This window comes from Ictidomys tridecemlineatus, chromosome 4 (assembly GCF_052094955.1).
Source record: "Ictidomys tridecemlineatus isolate mIctTri1 chromosome 4, mIctTri1.hap1, whole genome shotgun sequence".
Taxonomy (NCBI): domain Eukaryota; kingdom Metazoa; phylum Chordata; class Mammalia; order Rodentia; family Sciuridae; genus Ictidomys; species Ictidomys tridecemlineatus.
In genome coordinates, this window is record NC_135480.1 from 99,309,795 (window position 1) to 99,331,659 (window position 21,865).

General features: G+C 46.7%; 1 long non-coding RNA gene across 10 annotated transcripts in view; it reads left to right on the forward strand.

Annotated features, from left to right (window-relative positions):
- The window catches only part of LOC110598447 (uncharacterized), a 139,556-nt gene that overhangs the window by 110,559 nt on the left and 7,132 nt on the right, over window positions 1-21,865 (forward strand). For 9 of the 10 annotated variants that reach the window (XR_013437905.1, XR_013437903.1, XR_013437907.1 and 6 more), the window contains 3 exons: window positions 5,783-5,873; window positions 18,361-18,465; window positions 19,607-19,797. This is a non-coding gene — a long non-coding RNA (uncharacterized LOC110598447). The remainder of the gene's footprint in view (window positions 1-5,782; window positions 5,874-18,360; window positions 18,466-19,606; window positions 19,798-21,865) is intronic. The other variant, XR_013437904.1, reaches the window with a different exon arrangement.

A 21,865-nucleotide genomic window follows, 5' to 3' on the forward strand; every position in this document is an offset into this window, starting at 1 on the left:
ATCTGGATGGAGTGCTTTGCCAAGAGAGCTTGCAGGCCACACATAGGTCAACACCTGAATGCATCTTGGCAAAACAGCTGGGCTCCTGGACTCAGAAGAGCTGCATCCTTGCCACAGAGTGCATCAGGCTGGAACAGGTTGGCACCCGAGCCCAGCCACAGGGCACCTAGAAGACACAGAACACCCGAGCTAATCATCTGGGTTATGCCAGGAGCAGACTCTGGTCTCTGTCAGAAAGCACAAGCCTTTGGGAGTGGCTGGGGAGCATAAGTAGGCCCCAAGCCCTCCCTATCTGGGAAGATGTGGCCGAGGTGGACAGGTGTCCTCGCTTGGAGCTGCCAGCTAGGTAAGCAGTTAGTGCTCCTGGGACTCTCGGGAACTGAGAGCATGATCAGCCCCCAGGCCACACACACAGAAGTTGACACAACAGAAAGCTCCAGGGACAGAAAGCCAGTTTCTGACCTGCTCTCTCTAGCACACTCTCACTCATTAAAAAGTATAGACAGTTTGCCATTTATTTGAATGCAGTCACTGCCTGACACCTTTTCCACCTTGCCCAGCTCTGTACAAAGCTTTTTTATCCCAGGGCAGGTTCAGTGTGGGTGAATCAGAAAGAGGTCTCATCTCCAGCATGAATTGCTTAGAGACAAGGGATGGATAGCATTTTGGCAGCTAAGAAGGATATATTTTTATATAAACCAAAGAGGAAGGTGAAAGGATATCATCCATTACAGCAAAGGCCCAGAGGTTGCTGAGCCGGGGATAATTTACTTATCTGGCAAAATGATAGGTGAGTTTCCCAAGAAGAGTTAGGACCTGTTATGGGTCCTGGGTGGTATCTGGACCATATTTCCTCTCTCTATCCTACTTCTGCACAGTAAATGCTCCTTGAGTTTGCTTTCCCTTGTTTTAATCACAGAGAGCCTTGTGCTTCCGTGATTTGCGTTGGGCCTGGTGAATTTCCCAGCATTGGCCTTGGGTGGAGAGCTGCCAGCCGTGCAGAGAAACTGCTGGGGTTTTTGCCGAGGTAGCAGAATTTTGGTGGTGGAGTGTGACATTCGCCTCTCAGAAATAATACCTTTCATTTAAGGTAGGAGAGGAGGTTTGACATCCCATGAAAATATGATTTTCAGCCCTGTTCTGCTTGGGGTACAGTTTTTCTGCAGGGCCTAGTTGCTGAACCAGGGAATGAAAGTCCCTGACTAGGTGGTGGTAGTCCATGGGCCACTACGGAGGACTCTTCCCATTCTGGGGCTGCAGATGGGGAGATCCTACTTTCTGACTATGGCTCTCTTGGGGGTCTAGTTTGTTTTTGTTTGTTTGCTTGTTTTGGTACTAGAAATTGAACCCAGGAGTGCTTAACCACTGAGCAATATCCCTATTCCTTTTTAATTTTTTATTTTGAGTCAGGATCTTGCTAAGTTACTCAGAGCCTTCCAGTCTGGTTTCAACTCTAAAGTTTGTTCCTTCTAGGGAACACAGTGTGCACCTCACCATCCTGAACACTGAGACTAGAATGATATTATTGGTGTTTAGACAAATTGTTTGATACATATTCAACACCATGCCAATTCCTAGTTGTGATGTAGAATTCTATATTAATTCAACCAATAAATAGTTTTTAAACTTTGTACTGCCTAGGTCCTGAGCCAGGCACTGAGGATAGGAAGAACAAGACGTGGAACCATAGCTGGGCACGGTGGTGCGCACCTGTAATCCCAGCAATTTAGGAGGCTGAGGCAGGAGGATAGCAAGTTGAGGACCAGCTTCAGCAACTCAGTGAGGCACTAAGCAACTTAGTGACACCCTGTCTTAATATTAAAAATATAAAGGGTTTGGGATGTGCCTCAGTGGTAAAGTGCCCCTGGGTACCAAAAAAAAAAAAAAAAAAAAGAACAAAGAAAAAGAAAAAAGAAAGATGTGGAAGCTTCAAGGAGCTCAGTATCCTACATGTACGATTTTGTTTTTGTTGCAAGACTCTCAATCCAATCCATTTTAATGCTGCTGTAGTGAAAATGTAGACTGGACACCATAGGAATACATGGGGGAAAAGACTAAGGACCTTTGCCCAAGAAAGAAGGTGGAGGGCTTTCCTGAAGATGCAATGCTTAAGCTGAGCTTTGAAAGTTTTGTCTGATAAAGGAATGAACTAAACCATCACCACAACAAAGAACAGCTACGATTTGTTAAGGATTCTAGTATAATAACCACAATACCTAACCTTATGGAACAATTACTATCTGCCAAATACTTTGCATAATTTATCTCATTTGATCCTATAGTAACCTTCCAAGAGAATATATTTTGGGGGGTTTTGAACTCAGGGTCACATCTCAAGCTCTATTTTGTATTTTATTTAGAGACAGGATCTCACCGAGTTGCTTAGTGCCTCGCTTTTGCTGAGACTGGCTTTGAACTTGCGATTCTCCTGCCTCAGACTCCCAAGCTGCTGGGACTACAGGCATGTGCCACTGTGCCCGGCTGTAAGAGGGATATTTTTGATACCTCATTTTATTATTAAGGAAATAAAGATTTTGAGGGAGTTTATAAAGATACATACTCTGCTAGAGTCACATTATTATTAAATGATAGGTAATCAAAATTTGAACCCAGACTTTTGAAGCCAGAACACGAGTTCTTTTTCTTCCACTCTCCTACTTCCCAAAGCACTAGACAAATGTCAACTCATGAAATCCTCACAGTAGTCCAGAAAAATAGGTACACTTGTCCTCATTTTCCGGAGAGAAGATTGGTGGTGCCCTAGGGTGATCTATGGTGTGCAGAGGGATATATGAAGCAGAGCTTGTTCGGAAACTTTCAGAAGGAACTCCCGTGGATTCCTGCAGATCCTCATTCTACCTTCCCAGCTCTTCAGAATAACTGCTCCAGGTCTCAAGTTCTCTGTGGTTAAGATGTAGAGTTTGGGGTGAGAAGTGGAAGGTAATGAGGTTGGTGGTAAGTAAATGTCCCCATCCTAATCCCCAGCACCTGTGACAGTGTTGGGATACAAGGCAAAGGGGTTTGCTGATGGAATTGAGGTGACTCATCAGTTGACCTTGAGATGGGAGATTATTTTGGATTGTCTGGGTGGGCCCAGTGAAATTGCAGGGTTTGGGGCTGGGGCTGTGGCTCAGTGGTAGCGTACTTGCCTGGCATGTGTGAGGCACTGGGTTTGATTCTCAGCACCACATATTAATAAATAAAATAAAAGTCTATCAACAACTAAAAATATATTTAAAAAAAAACAAAGAAATCGAAGGGTCCTTATAAATGTAAGAGTGAGAACAAGAGAAGACCGTGTAAGAGGGATTCACCCTGATATTGCTGGCTTTGAGGACCGACAAAGCTGAAGACAGCAAGTGGCCTCCAGATGCCGGAGAAGACAAGAAAGAGGATGCTTCTTAGAGCCACCAGCAAGGAACACAGCCAATGTCACTGTTTCAGTCCAGTGAAACTAACGTCAGACTCCAGAACTCCAGAACTATAAGAAAATAAATTCCTGTTATTTTAAGCCAGGAAGTTTGTAGCAATGAGTTCTAGCAGCGAGAGTTGGGAAATAGGAAGAGTCAGCTTGCAAAAGATCTTGTGGACTGGACTAAAGAGTTCAGTCTTTAATTGATCAGTCTTAAAAACCTTAAGGATGGAGACCTCAACTATAAGGAGTCTGACCCAGATCAGCTTAGCCTGAGGAGATGAGGCCGAGTCTCCTCAGGAGTCAGGCTTAGCTAATTGTTCCGGGTCACCCAGGTCCACGTGTTCTTTGGAGAATTAGGCAGTAGAAGATGACTGTGACTTGATCTTAAGAATATCGACAGGAAGTGAGAGGCTGGAAAGCCAGTGCTGTGGTAGGCTGCATCAGCTGAAAGGCACATTCTGGGGCATGGGTTGCTTTTACGAGGGTTTATTCATTCAACAATTATTAACTATTGGCCTACTATAGATTAGTTTTTTTCCCATATTTTTAATCCGTGCATTATAGTTGTACAAAACGGTGGGACTTGTTACATGTTCATATGTCCATGCTATGTAACAACATAATTTGGCCAGCATCTTTCCCCAGGATTTCCCCTTTTCCTCCCCTCCCCCTCCTCCTGGGTTCTTTTCCTCTGCTGCTTCTTTTTTTTCCTTCCCCTCTTTAGCTCCCACATATGAGAGGTAACAATCTTGACTTTCTGAGTTTGGCTTATTTTGCTTAACCTACTGTAAGTTTCATCCCTTTTTCTGCAAATGACATAATTTTATTCTTTATGGCTGAATAAAATTCCATTGTGTTTATATACCACATTGTCTTAAAGCATTCATCCATTGGTGGACATTTAGACTGGCTCCATAGTTCGGCTCCGGTGATTGTGCTGCTATAAACATGGGTAGATCCTAGATACTATGGCAGGTATGATGGTGTACAAATATGTTTTCTATTATATCTACCATGGAGCTTATAGTTTCATGACAGTAAGATATCATATAAGAAGTCACAAATTAGGTGTGTAGTTACAAATTGCAGTTTAGTCTTATAAAGCAAAAGGGTAGGGTGTGCTGAGATAGTATACAAGGAAGACGGCATTTATACTGGGGGTTTCATGGAAGATCTCTCTTGAGAGATGACATTTGAAATGAGACCCATGCATGAGATCGACTTTGTTGGGAGATAGTTTTAAAAAAGAGCAATTTCAAGGGATGGGAGCAGCATGTTTGAAGGTTTGTGTCTGGTAGGAGTATGTGGTAATCAGGGAACTCAGAGAAAGTCTGTGATCCTGGAGAGTGGTGCTTGATGAAGAGATGGTACAGGATGTCGCTGGAGAGGCATTAGAGTGTGGGACTCTGTGGGCCCCTTTAAGGATCTTGGACATAATCCTGAACAATATGGACAATCACTGAGGGAGAACAAAGTGACATGACCTGGTATGGACTTTATGAAGATCAGTCTGGCTATAGTGTGGAGAATGTTCTAGAAGAGCATGGACAGCAAGTAAAGAGAACAAGGAGGAGGCCATGCAGTGGTCAAGACAAGAGACTTGTCTTGGTGACTTAGATAAGAGTGATAGTGCTATCATAACTGGGTAGATTTAACATTATTTTGAAGATAGACTCCTCCAGAGTTGGGAATAAGTTTAATAAGGGAAGTTAGGAGAAGGGTCAGAAATAACCCCCAGATTGCTGGCAGAATGACTAACTGGATGGAGGTGTCATTTATTGATATGAAACAGGTTGCGGGAGGAGAGATTTTGATGAGGGAGAACTCCAAGGGTTTTGTTTTGAATATATTAAGGGACCTTTTAAGATACGATTTTAAAGAAGGTAAGTCATTAGACAGACAAAATTGGCACTCTAGGGACTGGGGTTGTGGCTCAGCTGTAAAGCACTCGCCTAGCATGTTTGAGACCTTGGGTTTAATCCTTAGCACCATATAAAAATAAATAAAAAAAAATAAAGGTATTTTGTCCAACTACAATTAAAAAATGAATATTTACAAAAGAAAGATTGATACTCTGAAATAAGGCTGAGGTCTGGGCATATATATAAATTTGAGAAATTTTAGTATAGATACTAAAAAAAAATAGGGAAAAAAGATGAGGGCCCAAGACCAAATCTGGAGGAACTCTAGCATTTGTATTTTAGTATTGTATATACAATATCTCAGCAAGTGTTCCATTTACTCCCCAATATTTTCATTTCCCATTGTAGTTAGGTGGGGCCTTGTGATTACCTCTAATTAAAGAAGTATGATGGAAATGACAGTTAAAAATTCTATATATGATTTTCAGTCTCTCTCTCTCTCCAGGTACAAGTTGTTGGAGCTTATGTTACCTGAGTCCCTGAATGACCATGTGGAGCAGATTGCCTGCAGTTACGTCCTGGCCATGTTGTATTAGGTGGGAACAACCTCATCTTATATTAAGCTGCTGAGATTTAGGTTGTTTGCTATGCAACCTAATCTATTCTATTCTTATTAATTCAAATAAAGAAACTGCATAACATAGTTTTGAACAGTATAGACACATGATCCAAGCTGTCTGTTCCACTCTTGTCTTTTGCAGTTACTAGCTAAGTCAGTCAGAAAAAAATTTCTCTGTGTTTCTTAGTTCTCTCATCTAGCAAAATGGAGAAAATAATGTCTATGTTATGGGTTTGTTTTGAGGACTAAGGTAATTAAAAAACAGAAAGCTCAGAATTGCATAAATAGTAAGTTTTGTTTAAGAAAGAAGAGGCTGCACAAAGCCAGCAAGAGGTTAGGAGAAAAACAGGAGAAAGTGAGCTCACAGGAACAGAAAGAGTGTTTCAAGAGGAGAGAAGCATTCGCTTGGCAAATGCTGATGCAGAGTCAAGTAGATGGAGACACCAGAGTGCCTGTGAGACTTTGTAATCTGTGGGTCACTGATGCTCTGAGCAAAAGCAGTGTCAGTGGTGCGTGGGCGTGTGTGCAAAGGAGCAGCTGTGGAAGACACAGTGCTGTGGGTTAAAATGGAGAAAGCATCTGTTTCCATGCCCTTGGGGCAGCTTGGCTGGGAATGGAGAATACAGAGATGAGGTGATTATTAGAAGTGAATATAAGACAGGAAGGTTTTATTTGATTTTATTCAATTTTGGGGGGTAGGATTGAACCCAGGGGCACTGTATCGCTGAGCCACATCTGCAGCCCTTTATTTTATTTGAAGACAGGGTCTTGAGAAATCGCTGAGTCTGACCTCAAACTTTAGATCCTCCTGCCTCAGCCTCCTGAGTTTCTGGGATTACAGGGCTGTACCACTGGCTTCCCACCAACACTTTGATTTTGAGATGGGAGATTCTACAGCATATTTAAAGAGTGAAGGGAAAGTTCAATCAGGGAGGGGAAGTTGAAAATAAAAAGACATTGATCATTGTCACAAGTCCTTGTAGTGCTTTGAGCAAGTGAGATCTGGAACACAGGTAGTGGGACTGGCCTCCACCTCCATTGGACTGGGAACGAGGGACGGGTGGAGGGAGGATAGGGCAGGTGCAGAGAGGGTGATGAATTTGGGGGCAGGAAAAGGAGGAAGTGCTGTTTGATAAGAGTGGGACTGACATGGCTAAATGGGAGGTGGGAGGCTCTGAGTGAGGGGAAGTGGAAGGCTGTCCCCAGGAGGGAGGCTGAACAGAGGCCCCACTGCCCAGGTGGGCTTCCATTTGAAGGTGCCTGCCACAGCTCTGGATCTGAAGCTTATCCATAAGCTCAAAGCCAGAATCCTCTCTTCTCTCCATGAAGATGTGGGACATAGTTCTCTGCTAGAACAAGGTCCAGCTAGGGCTTACTAGTGGTGTTTGGTCCTCAGTTGGAATTTTCAAACTGGTTTCCCACCTCTCCTCCACATGAGCATTCCTTTAGAAACTGTTCTGTTCCAACTGTTCTCTCTCTTGAGATTTTGTTGAGTCCTTGTGAACAGATCCCCTGCCTCATGGGACTTTACCCATATGGAACGTTTTCTGCACCATCTCCTCTCAACCAAATCCAAATCACCTTTCTAGGCTACACTCAGGCCTTGGTGCAGGGTCTCCACCCTGTCATCCCACAGTGACCTCCCCTGCGGTGTTCCCACATCACTTGGTGTCTCCCTCCTCCTACTGAGGATAACAGGCTCATGGCCATTATCCCCAGGGCTGCTCTGTGTGCTCCTTGTGAGCATCTTTCTCACCATTGTACAGTTCACATCTGAGTATCTACCAGTGCACCATGCATGGCCCATGAAGAAAGGTCTCCATGTCTTCAGTGTGGTCAAAGATGGTGACTAGACATCTTTAAGCCTCCTGTGATGCCTCACTTGTAATAGGTGCTCACTAAATATGGGTTGATAGATTTGCTGGAGTGAGGAGGAGGGAAGAAGTTTAAACGATAGGATGCCAAGGCTCCAGCTGGATTCATTTTTCTAACGGGCAGCATTTTCCTTAAGCCACTAAGCCTAGATTGCAACATCTTCAAATCAGTGAGACAAAGAACTCCATTCACACCCCACCCTGCCCCCACTCCCCCGGAGTGAGCCAGAGAAGGACTCTTGTCTATAGGATCCATGGTGACCTTTGGATATTGGGGAATATTGCCAGCGCTAATAAAGTCCTTGTATGTCGGTAGGGCTTGCTAATTCCCAGGAAAGAATGTTGACAGTGCTGGGCTGGGGCAGGCAGTCCCAGGCAGAAGATGAAACATGTTTGTGCAGAAGGAGGGGAAAAGATGTGGGTCCCCTGGGCTGTCAGCCAGAATCTACACCTCTCTGCTGGTTTCCCCTCCTGGACACTCCCAGGAGGCATGTGCTGTGTGGGCAGGCACTTTAAAACAGCAGTGTGTGCTTGCTTTGTTTGGCTTTGAATGCAGTGCCCTGCAGGTATGTAGTAGGTGTGCCCACCTGGGGCTTTGGGGGAACCTGGAATCATGCTCAGGTGTTTGAATGGAGGCAGTTGTGCTGGAGGGAGCTGTCAAGCTCTTCCACACCTCAGCCCTCACCTTCGGGACCTTGGGGTCACCCAGTGCATGTGGGCGGTTAGGTGATAAGCTAATAATGCTGGGAACAAAACCAAGCCAGACAGAATCTGAAGATCAGTGAAGAGACCTGCCATCCTCCACTCCATCCTTGGCTCCTGTTTCTATTCCTGCTTTTCCCTCCCTCTCCCCTTCCTTCATTATCCAGAGCCCTTGTTCTTCAGAAGTGGAATCCTATGCAAAGGGAAGTGGGCATTGTTCTAACAAGAGGAGAAGTCCTCATTGGCCAGCAGAAAGAAGAAAGCACCGTAGGTGCTCGGTGACTGCAGGTGAACTGTGGAAGGAAAGAAGAGCTGGTGCCAACGAAGCCATGCCCAACTGGTTCCTTGAACATGGGCTACTCTCTGGAAGGATGTCTTCAAAAAGGAGCAAAAGGAATTGTTGAGGGGACTCACAAAGCCATGCTGTCAGTTCTTTCAAAGAAAGAATTTCATCCTCCGAGAGCCCACTTAGAGTGAGAAGGGCCATCTTGGTGAGGTAACCTGCTCTGTCGGTCGCTAGTCCATTCCCTCACTGATGGCTTCATAGCCTGCCTCCCCACGTGGTTCCCTCTGCGCCCTGCATGCTCTCCGTGCCCCCTGTGCCCCAGTAGGTCAGCAGGCTGTCTCTTCCATTTTTGTCTGTTTCAGCTAACAGGTCTCCGACAGGCAGGCAGTTGTGGCTCAGCAGGGTCTTTCCCTTCCCAGGAAGATGGCCATGTCCACAGAGAGGCTGCCTCTCTCCTCCCTGGAGGGTCCTGAGTGTATGAATCAGAGCCTGGGTTTGGAGACCATGTGGTCACACCCCAGGGTGCAGCTGACATGGAGCCTGCTCTGATTTAGGAGAGGAAGAAAGTGCTCTCAAAATCACAGATGGAAATTGCTTACGTCTCTGTCCTCCTTGATCCCTCACTTACTGGAAAGGAACAGAGAATTCTGAACATATCCTTTCTAAGGAGATGCTCCTGGCAAACTCTCTTCCAGAGTCTGAGAATTAGAGTCCATCTGAAGCTTGCAATTCAGTTGCTCCAACAGCGAGGGACCTTCGGGTGGGCTGGGGAGTTCACCCAGGGTTTATAGTCCATGCTTTCCTCTGATTTTTCATCCTTGCCAATCTGGGAGCCTGAAATGGGTTTTAATAATGGGGGGTCCTTTGTGTTCCGACTGTAGAGGTGATTTGTGGGTTTCCTGACTTCACCTCTTCATTGGCAACCCCCAAAATGAGGCTGACGGCAGAGGAGAGGAAATGAGGGAGGAGGAGGGGAGTCGAGATGGGTGTGTTCAAGTGAGGCTGAGAGTCCCTATTTTCTCCATTCCTCCCACAAATGACCTCATTCATTATGGAAAAGGTTTAACTGATATTGAGTCATAACATGTGAGAGGGAGCAGGAGCTCCGTCGATACCTCTCGGGAGCACCTGGAGGCTGTGGATTGCAAGGGGGAGGTAGATGAGGAGGGAGCTGAGGGGGAGGAGAGGAGGTGGGTTAGAAGATGATCTGGCCTGAGAAGTGGCTCTGGAGCATCTGTGCTTTTGTTAGCCATGGAATATGCACATCTAATCTCAATTAACTTCTGCCACCATCTCCGATTCAGCTTCTCTGTTCAGGCCGGTGACGAGACCTTAGCTGCAGGAGACAGGGATGGGGGAGACCTCCCATTACCTAGGTGAGAGAAGCAGATGGGCTCACCTTGCCAGGGCACTGGTGGTGGAGAAGAGGCCGAGGCAGCAGCTGGGTTATTTCCCCAAGCTCTTGCCCCGCCCGCAGCTTTGTGAGTCCAAGCTTATGGGAGGAATGAAGTGGAGCCTCCTAACAAGTGCCGTTTATGCACAAGAAAAGTATTGTAGGAATGAGCCTCCAGGTTTTCCCTGTGAAGCCCAATGGATGAGCTTGCCCGGGGCCCAAGAGCTACTTTTATGGGCTTTGGTTTCCTCTGCTGAACAAAGAATTTGATCAAGGATTCTACAATTGCATCATCCACATTTGGTAGCTCGGAGTGACATGTGGCTATTTGAATCTGAATTAATTAAAATTAAATTTATTAAAAGATTCTGCCACTCACACTACCACATTTCAAACGCTCCACAGCCCACATGTGGCTAGTGGCTACTAGGTCAGGCAGACTGAATAGAAAATAAAAAAAAATACCATCCTAAAATTTTGTTGGACAGTGTTCATATACAAGGTTCTTACAATGCTGCCACTGTGTTATTCTATCATTATCCATTATTAAGAGTCCTGCAGGACTAGTTCCTTTGGCTTTGTGAGCTTCCTCTTCCCACCAGCTCCTCTCAGCTGCTACCACATACGCAGCACACAGTACACACACAGACAGATCACACGTGAGCACACGCACACTGCTGTCTTCCAATAGGGCAGTGTTGAGAAATCTGGTTTCCTGGCTTAGGAACACCGAGAAGAGATATCTGCACTCTTGTTTTTATTGCGGTATTTTCACAACAGCCAAGTTATAAAAACAACTTCCATGTCCATTGGCAGATGAAGCAAAAGAGAAAAATGGTGGTGTATATACTCAAGGGAAAACTACTCATCCTTAAAAAAGAAGGAAACTTGGCCACTTGCGACAATGTGAATGAACCCGGAGGACATTATGATAAGGTGAAATAAAGCAGACACAGACAAATATTGCATGATCTCACTTGTATGTGGAACCTAAAAATGTCAAATGCACTGAAACAATACGGTTACCAGGGACAGGGGAGAGGGAAAAGACGTGTTTGTCCACGAGTACAAACTTTCAGTTGTAAGTTCTGAAGAGCTAACATACGGCCTGGTGATTCTAGTTAAAGTAGTATAGACTTAAAATATACTTTGATAAAAGATATATAACAAGAGGCCACTGTGTATACCTTAAATGCACACATTTTTATTTGGAAAATCTCAAAAAAACTGTCAGCTACAATGGCCCATGCCTGCAATCCCCAGAGCCTCAGGAGGTTGAGAAAGGAGGATTGCCAATTTAAGGCCAGCCTCAGCAACTTAGCGAGACGACACTGCCTCAAAATAAAATTTACAAAATGGCTGAGGATAGAGCTCTGCCCCTGGGTTAAATCTACAGTGACACGCACACACAGCACCAGGGGGAGAAAAGAATAACTCTTGCGTGGGTGCAGCTCCTGACTTCTTAATGTTAGACTTTGTGCTTCCTATACTTCGCCCTTACAGATGTTTTCTGAGTGCCTACTGTGTGTCAGGCATCATTCCCAGTGGACTGGGGTGTGGAGTTTGGGGGAGATCCTGTATTTTAGGTAGTTCTTTTGCAGGAGAGTCAGTGCTGGGAGTGTTGGCGGCCACTTGCTCGTAATGGCAGAGAGTGGTGCAGGCACAGCCTTGGCCTCTGGGGGCTCGCTCTGTACAAACAACTCCTGACTCCGTAAACCCTTTACATAAACAACACGGAGGCTGCACCACACTGGTGGTTATAGACTGTGATGAGTACCTTATTGGAGTCATGCCAGTGTGTCCTGCAGGGGCAGATGAAAGAAAGGCACTGTCCCTCTGGGCCTCAGTTTCCCCCTGCAAAGTGAAGTGGGGGGCTTGGCAAGCGCTAGGATTCTCTTGCTAAGGTTCTCTCCTCTAGGACTGGAGATGTCTGAAAGCTCTGCAGAGGAAAGGGCTTACTACCTGCGAGTTGCAGGTTACATGGGTTTTTCTCTATTTCCCAACAGTGCTGCCCTTTACTTCTTTGAAATCCTGAGGAGGCCTAGAGGCTCTTGCCTTTCTCCGGGCCTCCCTCCTTGCTTCCCTCCCTCCTTTCAGGTTGCACAGCCCCAGCCTAGTTCTTGTCATATTTCCTACCGGATCGGGCGTTTAATTAAAATCATAATTAAAATTGATCTCCTCATTAGCATGCACCTGCTCTGCCTCTCACATCCTTGCGTTCCATTATCCACTGAAGATGTCAGGACTGACAGGCGAGAGCCAGACCCCAGGCCAGCCCAGCCGGATGGGGCTGGCCGATGACAACATCTGGATGGAAGACTTCAGCGGAGAAGCTGCGTTTGCAATCGAACAACAAACAACGACCACTGGGAGGGCTGTCTGGGGGAGGCTGGGCTGTGTGGTGGGCTGCCGGCAGCCAGCTGGATCTGGTGGTCCTACTGGAAGCAGAGCTCTCACTCCTTCCTCCTTACCCGTAACCGTGTGCACCTGCGTGCACACGCGCGGACACATACACCTTGGGTGATCTGTGACAAGCCAACAGACTTCTTGCCTGGGCGTGTCTAGAGAACAGGCTCCCTGATTTCCTTGAGGCGGAACCTGATGGTACCCTCAAAGAGCCTCCTGCAGGGCTAGGTTTGACCTCCATCATGATTGCCCTCCAGGAGGCGCCACTGATCGAAGGGCAGGCAACCAGGCTGATGGCTGGCCAACCCCTCCTTCCTAGCTGAGAACAGTGCCGAGCGCAAAGTGCAGAAGTGTCAGGTCTGAGTGTGCAAAGCAGGAGAGTCCTGACAGCTTGTTGCCATCTTCCCTCCAGGGAAAGTGGAGAGGGCCAGGTGGAGGAAACCAGCAAGGACATAACCTAGTGGGCCTTCCAGCATGCAAGAAGGCAAGCTCCACGAGAGTGTGAGCATTTAAAAATACGTCAATTTAATTGTGGTAAAAAACACAAACATTTACTGTCTTAACCACGTCTAATGGCACACTTTGGTAGTGTTAAATATATCATATTGTTGTGCAACTAATCTTCAGAACTTTTTAATTTTGCGAAGCTGAAACTCTGTTCCTGTTCTTCCTATCTCCCAAGTAACCACTGTTCTACTTTCTAAAGTTTTTATTAATTTGACTACTCTAGGTATACCTCAGGTAGGTGGAATCACATAGTATTTATCTTTTTTGTGTGTGTGACTGGCTTATGTTACTTAATTTAACGTCCATAAGTTTCCTCCATGTTGTGGCATGTGCCAAATTTTCCTCTTTAAGGCTGTGTAATATTCCACTGTGTGTATACATATATATGTGTGTATATATACATGTTGTGCATATACATATGCACAACATTATATCTATATCTATATCTATAGCTGACATTTTCTTTAACCACTCATATGTTGATGGACACTTGAGTAACTTCTACCTCTTGAATACTGGGATTAAGAAGATGGATGTGCAGTATTTCTTCAAGACCCTGTTTCCAGTTCTTTATCTGTATACCCAGAAGTGGGATTGCTGATTCATGTGGTAATTCTATTTTTAATTTTTTGAGGAACTGTTGTACTGTTTCCATAGCTGCTGCACCAGTTTTCATTATTACTAGCCGAGCACATGGTTCTCATTTTTCTCTCTTGTTGCCGACACTTGTTCTTGTTCTTCTCCCACTGCCCCACTATGGCCATTGTATTGGATGTTAGGTGATATGTCATTGTGGTTTGGGTTTGTCTTTCCCTGAGGCTTAGTGATATTAAGCATCTTTCCCACATGTTCCATCATGTTTTGCAAATCCTGTGCAAGATTTGTATTACCAATCTAAGCCAAATTGACCTCACATGGGGGATGAAGGGAATTTAGGTTTGGGGTTGGAACTTCATTCATATCCCATAGCTCTGCCAGCTCATGGCCCGTGGTCCTGGGCAAATTACGTCTCTAAGCCTCAGTTTGTAAGCATGAGAAGTGGGAATCACAATATTTACCTAATAAGATGGTCTCAAGGAAGAAACGAGGAAACAGGCCCTATAATTGGTTATTCCTTTTCTTGTTCATCTTCCTAGTGACTCTGAAATTTTGATGATAGCATTCTACAAATGACAAGAACACAAGAACTTACTTTATCCCTTACGTAAAGCAAATGTGCCTATTGCACACATGTAAGGCACGGGCCCCTTCATCAGGGAAAAGGCTTGGGGTGACCAGGAAATGTGAGGCCAGAGCAAGGAGGGGACACCCGTAGCTGGAGCCACCTGAGTGGGTTAATCAGGATAGGCCAAGGGAGTACCCTGATGCGGGGAGGGCAAGCCTTGACTGGGATTGGGTTTCCCACCCAGTGGGGGTGAACAAGAGGGTGGAGCAGGGCAGAACAAGATGAAAACCGGTGAGGACCAATTTTACTGCAGAAGGATACGTGAAAATTATCCAGGGATGCAAAGCCCTATCACCAGGAGGAACATTTTCCTGTGGGCTACTTAAATTCCTTCTCCTGGAATTGAAATTTGTTTTCTCTCCTGCAGTCTTTGGGGAAGGAGAGAAATGCTAATTACCCTCCTCCATTACCCTTCATTGATTTAGGGCTGGGGAGCTCTGCCATGGCTGGGCTTCCTTCCCTCCCAACGCTTCCCCCACCCGCCCATGGACTAACTAGGGCTCAGCCAGCGTCCAATAAGCAACAGGGCAGCTCTAGCTTACAGTGCTCCTCCAGAGTTCCTCCTCCCGCCCCTTCCACAGTCCCTCTCCTCCTTCACACCTCCTGTCTCCAGTGTCTGTCTTTGGGAGCTCAGGGCAGAGGTCACCCTCCAGGGAGAGATGATTACCCAATCCTGCCCAGGTGGGCTCACCTCTGCTCCTCCCTGGAGCAGCCAGCAGGCAGCCTGAGAGCCCTGGGAAGCCAGGTCAAGTGCAGACGTTGTAGGAGCAGGAGCCAGGGGGCCAGGTGTCCACCAGGGAGGTGATTAGCTCCACGGTGCCTCCAATGATAATCTGCACCGTGAACAAACAGCACCGCGGAGGAGGCGTCTGCAGGCCTGAGCGCTGGCTGTCTCTGTCCTTGTTAGGGTGAGAGGAGGAGGGAGACCTTGCTAATTGCCGACTTACCATGATTACCACCAGCTCCCAGCCCCGTGAGCTACAGGAGGCAACGCAAGGATCAGTGGAGAGACTTGGAGGGACTGAGGGATGGTGGACCTTGGGGACTCAACTTGCGAGAAAACCCTGGAATTCAAAAAGTCAGTTCATCCATCGATCCGTATTGACCAGCTGCAATGTCTTCTATAGAACCTACAGAGCAGGCTTGAATTTCATTTTTTAAAAGATGTGAGATGAGCCGACAGAGATGACTCTCAGCCTAACTCATCACAGGACCCCCCTTCAGGCTCACCCACGCTCGCGCTTGCGTGTGCACACACACACACACACACACACACACACACACACACTCATACGCTCTTGGCTCTGAGCCCTCCATGTTAGACACTCTATAAATATCCATCTCATTGAACTAAGATGGAAATTGGACCTGGAGAGAGAGGCTGTGGCTGTTTTCGCTCCAGCTGTCCTGGCTCCTTTGCTGCGTGGTCCTATGGCTCTCTGGGAAGGTGGAGGATGCAGAGGTGAGGCCGGGAGGACCTGCCTTAGCCACCATGGGGGCAGCAGCAAAGGCCAAATCAGTGCAAGGCAGGCAGGGCTTGGACAGACGCCCTGGCCAGCTTTAAAATGAAAGCAAGTGCCGAGCTTTAGGAGGATGGCAGGAGAACCCTGGCTAACCACACAGGACACACCCAGACCAAGCCCTGGGGACAGGAACCCCATAGACTGGGTGGGGAGCTGAGGTGTGGGCACCCGGGATCAATGAATGTTAATACAGGCAAATTTTGGCAATGCAGTCCTCTGAGGTTGGCTTCTGATTAAGAATGAACTAATCTGAGCCCTGTGGATGATAATTTTAAGACCTCAAAGGGGTCCCTGGAAATAAGAAGCTTTTTGGAGGATACTGTAAAGGAATGTAGAATTTTTCTCCCTGTTTGTTTGGGGGAAGTGTGTCATGTAGCCATCTCCCTGTTGGTCATGTGCAGTCTACTGTCTCTGACTTCTGGGAAGGGCATGGGGCCAGCAGTCCTTGCTGGCTGGCCCCATGCCGCAATTAGGCTGGGACCTACCCCATCTTCTGCAACTGCTTAGACTTTTCCTTAAACTCCCCCAGCCCCAATCCCCTCTGCCCTCACTTCTGTAAACTGCATTGCTGCCAACAATGGCTTGGAACCCCACCCCTTCCCTAGGTCCCCAAGTCTGACATCCCCTAAGATCTGATCTATGGCAGTAGGCTAGTGGTAGTTCCACAGAAAAATAATGAAAAGATGAATTATCATTTGTGACATTCCTAATATAAGTCAGGACCCTGAACCAAGCACTTAATACATGAGATACTGTATTTCCTTTTAACCATCTCATGAAGGATTGCTTAATCATTTTATAAGAACTGATTTACAAATGAGGAAACTGAGGCTCAGAAAGGTGGCAGAACTTGCCCCAGGTCACTCAGGTGCCAAGTTGCAAACCTGGGATTTGAACTCCGAGGCGTGTGTTCTTCCTCCTACAGGGGAAGGTCCAGTTCCTGGGCTTGTCCTTTCTCCTACTTGTCACAGTAGTTCAGGGTCTGGCCTGGATCCATCATTCCTCGCACCCTCCCCGAGCCTGGTCGCTAGCCCCAGATGCCAGAAGCGTGGTTCTTCACCCCGTGGAAAGCACTTCACCTTCACTGTACCCAAAGACCCACCATCAGTGCTCCTCGTCATGTGGCTTCTCTCTCCCTCTCTCTCTTTTTATGGTTTCATTATGAAACTAATGAAAAGAGACATTGAAGGAAGTCACTGTAATATCTTATTTTCTTCCCTTGTTTTTGGAGAAACAGAGTTAGACAACCTCAAAGCATTTTCCAAGCTGTCAGAGGGTAGTGGGGGCGGGGGGAATGCTGTGTTCTCTTCTACAATTGGTGCCCAAGTGAGAAGGCCAGAGAGGTTTCTCTGGGGGGTTCTGTCAACAGGATGTCCCTTTCTCAGGGCTCCATGCCCTTCCCTGGGGACCTTCACTTGGCTCATCTTTTCCCAGCCTCTTCCCCTAGTGGCCCTGCCCTGAGCACATAAGTCAGAGGTGGGCTCCAGCCTGGCCATCAGAGCTGGCCACTTGCCCACAGCACACTTCTACCCCGAATGGGCTGGCCCTTAAAGTGTCCCCTTGGTGTCTGGTGCTCTTCTGAATGCCTTATTGCATCCACCCATTCAATCCTCACGACAATCCTGCAGGCTGTGTATTGTTCCCATTTTACTGTTGAGAAAATGGAGACTCAGAAGAGCGAAGTGACTGTCCAGGGCCATGGCTGGCGGTAGGACATGGGCCTTGACTGCCTTGGGTCCACAGCTCAAGCTTGGGACTGGTTGCTGGGGACGCTTAGAGATGATTTCTGTTTGTTTGTTTTGTTCGTTGGCAGGCTGGCCTAGGAAACTTTCTACTGTGAAGAACGCGGCTCCACATGCCAAGTTCCAAACAGCTGATGTATTAATGAGCAGAGCTGTGGTCCTCCTGCTCTATTGTGCCCCCCTCAGCACTTGAACAAAAGGCAGGCTCCATGGGTGTTGGGTGGGTGGTGATTGAATTGAATTTTTACCCACAGGAAATTCCATGGGCTTCCACCACTGCTGAGGTTGGAAAAGGGGAGGAGGGACAGAGGTGTGGTGGTCTGTGAATGGGTGCCCCTCCCCGGTCGGGGGGAGTTCGTCCTAGAACACAGGCTCTGCTTATTCCTTGGGGGCAGTACTATTTTTTTAAAAAAATATATTTTTTAGTTGTTGATGGGCCTTTATTTTATTTATTCATATGTGGTGCTGAGAATCGAACCCAGTGCCTCACACATGCTAGGCAGGTGCTCTACCACTGAGCCACAACCCCAGCCCCAATACTGTTCCTTCCTTGCAGTGCTGAGGGTGGAACCCAGGGCCCTGCACATGCCAGGCAAGCCCATGCCACACCCCCAGCCCTCGGGTGGGTTTGAGGCAGGGATACATCTGACATTGGTGAAGCAGATGTGTACTCTCCTTCTCCACCTGGCACATCCTTCCTTCCTCTCCTTCACCCTGAGAACCTGGCCACTTCTGGAGAGAACAGGTCTGCAGGATGAACTGAACTGGCCTTGGGGCCACACTAGCTTCTGTACTTGACTTTCCAGGTTGCAGCTCAGGGTCTCAACCGAAGAGAGAAGAGCAAACCAAAGGAAGCTGAACTTCTGTGCCCCACCTAGGAGGGAGGTCAAGTCGTCTGCAGAGACACACAGGTTAGTTCTCACAGGCATTTGCTGCCAGGCTCTAGGGGCCCACACCTGCTGTTGCTTGTCCTGGTACTGGGCCCACTGGATTCCCACAGGGGGAGATGGCGGATGTGGGTGAGATGGGTGGAGAGACAAGGAGGGGGACCTGCGGGAGGGGGAAGAAAGATGCAATGTACTGAACTGGGAGCACTCAGGGAAATAAAGGATCTATTTTTTTCCATTTGTTCTCAGCAAACATTTGTCATTTAATTTCTTCCTAATTACACAATTACGTAATTATGTAGTATTAGTAAAATAAAGCTAAAGACGTTTGAGTAAAGAATTACTTAAGTAAATAATGTCTGACTGAAGTAATTATTTCCTGGGTTTTCTATTTTAAAGTAGAATTGGATGAAATTGGCTCAGGCATTGTTGCAGAGCTGAGTGGGGGTGGGGGCTGTACAGGCACCGGTGGTCCCTGGGGTCTATCTCCCAGCATCAGAGCACCTTCCTCTCCCCATAGATGGGGCCACCTCCACTGTTGGCTAGGTGGCTCGGGAGCTAGCTTCTCTGGTGACTCACTTGGCCCCTCAGAGAGGGCACTTCCTATTGCCAGGGGGACAAGAAGACTCTGAGCAGCAGTGTGCCTCTGCCACACCAGGTTTACAGAGCTACCTGAGAGGCCACTGGCCCATGAAGAGATCACGTAGCCACTGTACCATCTTGGTGGTGATGTGGCAGCAGGGAGGGCAGCTCTGGGGTTAGGCTGCGGTCTGCCCGGGGGCACCCCAGAGGGAGCAGGCCTTCTGCCTTGCACACCTCGGGGAGCATGGGGTAGGAGCCCCGGCTGGACCTAGCTCTCAGGTGGACTTGGACCTGGCAGTGATAGAGGGGAGGGAACTACTCCTCTCAGAGGGTCAGGCCAGGCGTGGGGTTAAGGGAGCCTTGGTCGGGAGGTGAGGGTGCTGCTGCCATATTGTCTCCTCCTCCATGCTTAGCCCAGGTGGCCCTTTGCATGCCCGAATAGCTGCTCTCACACACAGGAGCCGGTTCCCACACTACAGAGATCTGTAACAAATTGGCTCAGCAGTGTCTTGTAGAAGGTGATTCTTGGGAAAACAGGCTGACCTCAGTCCCCTAAATTGTTCCCCTGGTCTTTCTTCCACAGTGCTTGGTAATCCTTCATAGCCGACTCCTTTGTTCTTTGCATCTGGACAGGGCTTCACTTTGTGGGAGTCTCCTATTTCGAAATAAGGAGACAGGGTAAATCCTCCAGTCTTACCAGCTCTCCTGAGGCAGCTCTGGAGTTTCTGGAGACATCACGTTCCCTGCTTATTCCTGGAGAAACCTCAATTCCAGGTACTGGCCCTCTGTGGCGAGGGTGGGATTGGGCATTGGGTAGGACTTGGGGGGCTGGGCATTGAAAAGACTGCAAGTTTGAAAGCTCAGATGAGGAGGTGGTGGAGACAGGCTGGCAAGGAAGCAGGCAGGTTTGTTAGTCTTTTCCTCGGGGTGGTGACTTTGGGCCTTTAGCGACTCACTGAGCCAATAGTAGCCTTTGAGAACACAAAGGAGGCTTCTGGAAAGTCACGGGAGCCGCAGGACATCACTGCAAAGGAATGCTGATCTGGTCCCCCAGGCCTAAACCCACAAGGTGTGTTAAAAAAGATCAGCTTTTCTTGTGGGGTTTATTCATTTCTCCTCTGAGTAGCAGAAGTTTGGCAACACGTAGTAAAGTTGGAGATTTGTTCCCAGCAAACTCCACTCTTAGGCATAACTCCCATATAACATTGAGAGAGATACAACCAAAGGAATCAAAGCAGGAAACAAAAAAAAAAAAAAAGGAAAGAAAGAACCTAAATTTCCATCAATAGGAGAATGGATAAATAAGTTGTCATTTCGTATTTCATTCAATTGAATTCTTTACAGTAATAAAAATGAATGAAGTTGAGCTGTGTGTATGAACATGGATGACTCCTACAAACAATGTGGAGCTAAAAAAACAAATTACTAAAGAATAGACAATATACATGGCAACACTGCTTATGAAAGTTGTAAATGATGCAAAATCATACTATGTGCATTTTAGGAATAATGCATAGGAATTTAAACACCAAATTCAAAAGAGTAAGAATAGGGGGCAGGAGGATTTAGGGGTTGGGAGGGAGGAAGGGAAGACAGTATTTGGGCATCCAACTTTTTTGAGGAATGTTTTCATTATGATACTATGAGATGGACACAAAGGTATCTATCAGATTCTTTAAAATGTTTGAATGTTTGAATTGAAGTACTTCATAAGAAGCAAAAATATAAAAATCCAAACAATTAAGGGCCCCTGTCAGCACTCCCCATAAGTATCAGAATGTGTATGTGCTTTTGTGTGTGTGAGTGTGTGTGTGTGTGTGTATGTTGGGCAATGGAGGAGGGGCTGATATTTGGGCCAGGAGTGCTGGAGAAGACTTCAAATAGACAGTCCACAGCTGGCTCCTAAGAAGTTTCCTGTGTTAAATACTTATTCAACAAAGTTCTCCTCCTCACATAATATTTGCCTACGTAAGGAGCTAAATATTCATTGAGTAATTAGCCAGTTCAAATTTGTGGTATAAAAAGACAATTCCTTCTAATTATAGGGATGTCAGTTAAAAGATGCCACACTCAGATGCCATTCACTGCCAAGAGAGATTTAATAAATTCTCTCTGTGATTCAGATTCAAAAAGGTAAAAAAGAAAAAAAAATACAGACACCATTATTTTTGATAATTAAATACTTACCAGAGCCGAGAAAATAAGTCACACTAATGTTCTAGGCTAATCAAAAGCTCTTTTTTAAAAGGTCCCTGTAGAAATATTGCTGTGGTCACAGATTTGCTGTCAGTCAGAGTTTCTGGGCTAACCCCAGCATCATGGCAGACTTTTCTGACTATCTGTAGCTGGCTCTGACCAGTCCTGACTCCAACCACAGACAGTCCTTAGGTATCCATCCCTCTTGGAGATGTCATTTAATTTGCATTACTTTCTGTTTTGCCATTGTAAATAGTTCCACTATGTATTTTTTCCCTACCTTCTCAATTCAGTTCTCAGTGTCATGACTGTAGAGCCTGGTCTTTTTTTAGGTGATAGAGTTGGGAAACTCAGAGCTATGTCATTTTTACTCCAACTTGCTTTACCTAAAGAAAGCTCAAAAAAAAAAAAATGACTTAATTTGTGTGTTAGCTGGTGTGGTAGAAATTGCACGCTGACTGCAGTCCCAACTCTGGTACTTCTCAACTCTGAGACTTTGACCGAGTGCTTCACTCTCTCTCAGTCTCAGTTTTGCTGCATGGTCAGCATGGGAACCATTCTGTCTCCACCTCTCCTCCTGGCCTTTCCCAGGGCACATGCCCAGGATCACAGTGGTTTGATCCAGGGATAGTACTTCATGCACACT